The sequence below is a fragment of the Capsicum annuum genome, unplaced genomic scaffold (assembly GCF_002878395.1).
Source record: "Capsicum annuum cultivar UCD-10X-F1 unplaced genomic scaffold, UCD10Xv1.1 ctg81071, whole genome shotgun sequence".
Lineage (NCBI taxonomy): Eukaryota > Viridiplantae > Streptophyta > Magnoliopsida > Solanales > Solanaceae > Capsicum > Capsicum annuum.
Window position 1 is genome coordinate 39,467 of NW_025891766.1, and position 6,016 is coordinate 45,482.

Genomic DNA, 6,016 nt, shown 5'->3' on the forward strand with positions numbered 1-6,016 from the left:
ATAATTTTTAAGCTTGCCTCCAGCTTGCCAATTTGGTATCCAGGCTTGTCGTTGCTGTCTTTAAAGCTGGTATAGAGTTCCTGATCTCTTGTGAGGTCGATCAGGAATACTACCTTCAAAGTTGTGGCATTGAAGAATGCCTTCATAACACTTTCTTTAGAAGCCTTAAAGGATACATAGAGGGTCTTTGTGTTTGTTTTAGGTCAAAATGTGTTGATGCATACTCAAGGTGTAGTCCCAACTATTTAATAGCTCACTTTTATCGAGCTTTGTTCAATGCAACTTGCTCAACCAACCTTCAAAGGATTTGATAAATTAATAAGCAAGGAGTTACGTAACATTTGATCTAAACCAACTTTACCAAGTCTATCAAATGTTAAGTAACTCCAGGCTCATTACCCTATAAAAAAACTTTGCTCGAGTTAGTGGACAAATCAAACGAGCTCAATCTCTCAACCTTTCTGCTGATCGTTCTTCTTCAATATAGATGACAAGATATCCACCATGCAAAAGTCTACACCATCGCTAGAAATGCTTGCCAGGGTGCAAGTTTTCAGAAGGCATCAACAATAATCTCTCAATATCAAGTAACATTGAGATATTCCTTGTCATGCCTGCTCAAGACTTTCGCTACGGCAAGAATTTTTGCTGATGACAAGATATCTGCCATGCAAAAGTCTACACCATTAGCAAAAATCTTGCAAGAGCAAAAGTCTTCAGAAAACATTATTAGTAATCTCTCAATATCAAATAAGTCTTGTACGAAAGTCTTCAGAAGACATTCAAAAATAAGGAAGTTTTCTGCAATGAATACACACAATTACCATCAACAACCTTACTAGATTTACTCCTCATACAAAATAAAAGGCAGAAATATTTTCATTTGCATTCGCATTTTATTTGTGTAACAACCAAACAAAGATGAACTAAATCTAGCATTCAAAGATGAACTAATGCTAGATTTAGTTCATCTTTATTTGGTTTGTTAAATAAATAACATGTGAATGGAAATGAAAATATTTCTGCCTTTTTTTTAAATGAGGAGAGAATCTAGTGAGGTTGTTGATGGTAATTACGTGTAGTTATTATTGAAAACTTCCTTATTTTTGAATGTCTTCTGAAGACTTTCGTACAAGATTTCCTTGATATTGAGAGATTATTAATAATGCTTTCTGAAGACTTTCACTTTGGCAAAAATTTCTGCTGACTATGTAGACTTTTGCATGGCGGATATCTTGTCATCAATAGAAATTCTTACCTTAGTGAAAGTCTTGGGAAGGCATGACTAGGAATCTCTCAATATCACTTGATATTGAGAGATTACTGTTGGTGCCTTCTGAAGACTTGCACCCTGGCAAGCATTTCTAACGATCGTGTAGACTTCTGCATGGTGGATATCTCGTCATCTATATTGCAGAAGAATGATCAGCAGAAAGGTTGAGAGATTGAGCTCATTTTATTTGTGCACTAACTCGGGCAAATCTTATTAGATCAAATGTTACATAACTCTTTGCTTATTAATTTATCAAATTCCTTGAAGGTTGGTTGAGCAAGATACATTGAGAAACGCTTGATAAAAGTGATCTATTCAATGGTAGGCACCACATCTTGAGTGTGCATCAACATATTTTGACCAAAAAACATACACATCAACCCTACATCTATCCGTTAAGGCTTCTGAAGAAAGTGTTTTGAAAGGCTTCTAGAATGCCATAACTTCGAAGATGGTGTTCCTGATTGATCTTACAAAAGATCAGAAACTCTATACCAAATTCAAAGACGGCAATGACAAGCTTGAATACCAAATCAGCAAGTTGGAGGCAAACTTGAAAATTATTGATATTCGCATACTACATCAAGCCTCTGATCTTCTCCAAGATATGTTGAAAGCATGGTAAGGCTATAAAACACAATCAATTTTAACTATATTGCTAAGGAAGTAATGATGCTCAAACTATCTTTCAATCTTGTTTGTGGTTCTGATTAGGTCAACAACAGTGGACTTAATCGGAACCACAAACAAGAAGGCATGGGATTCAATTTAAAATTCAAAAATTGCCGCCTTCGCTTAGATACCTTACTTTAACTGCAGTTGCTATTGGTGTAAGTTTTCTACACTTAATGTATATTATTTCAAACCTCGATGCCTGTAAGGCTGATTTCTTGATCTTCTGCTATTTTCTATCTAGGTGATAATCCCAATCATACTACCTATCGCAGCTCTCTTGCAAATTGACCATCTACACTATTTTTCAGAGAAACAACAGATAGATTTTTATTACCAGATATAATTTTATATTTGCACTTGATACATATTTCTCATGTTTTTAGATAATTTCATTAGCCAGATACGCTAGAAGTTACTTTCTACCCTATGTATCCTCTTTAATTAGCTCTCAGATGATATAGTCTTTTATCAACCACTCATTTTCCCTCAAAGGCATTCTCCTGCTGCACTTTCTGGCATATAATCATCACCCCAAGTAAACCAACCATATAAATTTGGGCTAGGGCAATAACTATATTGGTTTTTCGTTCTTGTTAGATATAGTTCTAGGCTTCGATGGCCTTCTCAGAGTCCAATTCACCCTAAAAGTTAGTCCAATCTCTATTGATTCTCTTTACAATAACACAAAAACTAGATCCCTTCATAATATTTGACACATAAACATGAGCAGCAACCAACATTAAATCTTATTAGGGTCTCAGAACCATATTTATGGTCCCTCAGCCTTATCAGTTCAGACCTACCCAACTTAACTATAAAAGTACAGATATCTTATTTGAATAATCTATAACTAATTGATTAAAACAACATTTACAAAATCAGTGTACTCTATGTGTTTTTCCACAATAGCATTATCAGTAATACACACCTCCCACATATGAAGTGATTTCATCTGCATACAGCTTATTTCTCTGAACCCATCTTTATTACAACCTCTTATGATGGTCGGGTAAAAGTTGATCAACTTTCAGTTCCTTATATCTACAAAGAAGAGAAAAAAATTAATGTCACAGAAAGAACATTATCCATTTATTGCAATAGATGTAGATTCCATTGCATTAGATGTGGAGTCTGTTGCATTAGATGCGGAGTCTGTTGCATTAGATGTGGATTTTGTTACAACAAATATGGAGTCTGATCCAACAGATAGAGTCTGTTGGAATACATCAAACCAACCTTGCTGATGGTTTGATTTGTTCCAACAGTTGCTCCATCTGTTGCAACATCAACAACAACATAAACTACAACAACATAAACTACAAAGAAACAGTAAATAAAAAACATCAACAACAACAAAAAATAGTATTTGTTCCAACACTATCAACAATAAAGAAGCAACATCCTTTATTACAACACCATCAACACCACCACACTACAAGTTTCAACAATGTCAACCCCACCAACAACATCAATAATAGCATCAACAACAAAGAAACAAATAAAATACAAATAAAAAATGATACTACTAACAAGGCTTTTAAACTTCTCCTAACAGATGACTTTTTTCACATATTATAATAAAAATTCTTGGTTTATTTATTCAACACTTAAAATTTTCTTCAAGTTTTTTAAATCAATATGATATGGGTAAATGATAATTAAATTAAAAAATAGATGTAAATAACTTTCAAAGAAGAAGATGAGAATGAATTGCAATAGTGAACCATACCTTAATGTCAAAAGGAGATCAAAACAACAATTTCAGTCGAGGAAAAATATGGATCGGTTTAGATACGAAAGGTTTTTTATGAGAAAGAGAAGAGAAAAGAGAGAAAAAAGGTTGTGATAACCTTAAGGAGGAGAGAAAGAAAAAGATAAGAGATGAATAAAATAAATTTAGGTCTGAATCTGAAGGAGAGATGAGATAATTCTAGATATAGTGTGTACGTTGACGTGAGTTTTAATTTTTATTAATTAATATAGTTAATATTCATTAATAATTTGAGGGGAACGAGGAAGACTAGTGACATTGAAAAGACAATATAAGACTACTCAATGAACCTATTTTTGAGTTATCCAAGAAATATTTTTTTACAGCATTTTGTAGTACTGCTTTATCTACTCGGACAGAAGCTTGCTTTAAAATTCAAAGAAAAACAATTCAAACAAATATGTCATCTGTTACAATAGATACAAATATCTGTTTAAAAATCCCAACAGCTCACAGATGCAAATGTCCATTTGATAATTAAATCAGATATATCATCTGTTACAATAGATATCAATATCTGTTTAAATATCCCATTAGCTCAGTCATCTGTGACAACAGATACAAATGTCCATTTGATAATTAAATTTGATATGTCATCTATTATAACAAATATCAATATATGTTTGAAAATTTCCAATAGCTCAATCATTTGTCACAACGGATACAAATGTCTATTTGATAATTAAATTAGATCTATCATCTGTTGTAACAGATATGAATATCTATTAGAAATTTCCAATAGCTCAGTCATTTGTTCCAACAGATTTCATTCTAATTGATTAAGGTAAAACTAGGGATAAATAAATGAGTTTATAGGGTCAACTACAACTTCAATTAAGTCTTTGCAATTGCATGGTGTTGGTATTACATTCATCCCGACTCGAGTTATCGATCGATCACTCTAATTTGAAAAGATTCTCATCAACTTAATGTTAAGCTAGTACCTAAATTGATTTCGGTGGAACTAGGGATGAATAGGTTCTCATTAACTTAATGTTAAGATAGAACCTTAATTGATTTAGGTAGAACTAGGGATGAATGAGTTCATAGGGTCAACAATAACTTTAATTTAGTCTTTGCAATTACATGGTGTTGGTATTGCATTTATCTCGACCCGAGTCGTCAATCGATCAATCAGAATTGAAATAAGTTCTCATTAACTTAATGTTAAGATAATACCTAAATTGATTTAGGTAGAACTAGGGATGAATGAGCTCATAGGGTTAACAACAACTTCAATTGAGTCATTATAATTGTATGGTATTGGTATTGCATTCATCTCGACCCGAGTTGTCAATCGATCACTCTGATTTGAAATAAGTTCTCATTAACTTAATGTTAAGATTAATAGTACCTAAATTGAATTAGGTGGAACTAGGGATGAATGAGCTCATAGGGACAACTACAACTTCAATTGAGTCATTGTAATTGCATAGTGTTGGTATTGCGTTCATCTCAACCCAAGTCGTCGATCATTTACTCTGAGTTGAAAAGAGTTCTCATTAACTTAATGTTAAGATAGAACCTTAATTTATTAGGTGGAACTAGGGATGAATGAGTTCATAGGGTCAACAACAACTTTAATTGAGTCGTTGCAATTACATGGTTTTGGTATTGGGTTTATCCCAACCTGAGTCATCGATCGATCACTCTGAGTTGAAATGAGTTCTCATTAACTTAATGTTAAGATTAATAGTATCTAAATTGATTTAGGTGGAACTACGGATGAATGAGCTTATAGGGTCAACCACAAATTCAATTGAATCATTACAATTGCATAGTGTTGGTATTGCATTTATCCCGATCGAAGTGGTCGATCGATCACTCTAAGTTGAAATAAGTTCTGAATAACTTCATGTTAATATTAATAGTACCTAAATTGATTTAGGTAGAACTAAGTATGAGTGAGCTCATAGAGTCAACAACAACTTTACTTGAGTCATTGCAATTGCATGGTGTTGGTATTGTATTCATCTCGATTCAAGTCATCGATCGATCACTCTGAGTTGAAATGAGTTCTCATTAACTTAATATTAATATTAATAGTACCTAAATAAATTTAGGTGGAACTAGTGATGAATGAGTTCATAGGGTTAACAATAACTTCAATTGAGTCGTTACAATTACATGGTGTTGGTATTACGTTCATTCCGACCTAAGCCGTCGATTGATCACTTTGAGTTGAAATGATTTATCATTAACTTAATGTTAAGATTAATAGTACCTAAATTGATTTATGTGGAACTAGCGATGAATGAGCTCATATGATCAACTACAACTTCAATTGAGTCATTGCA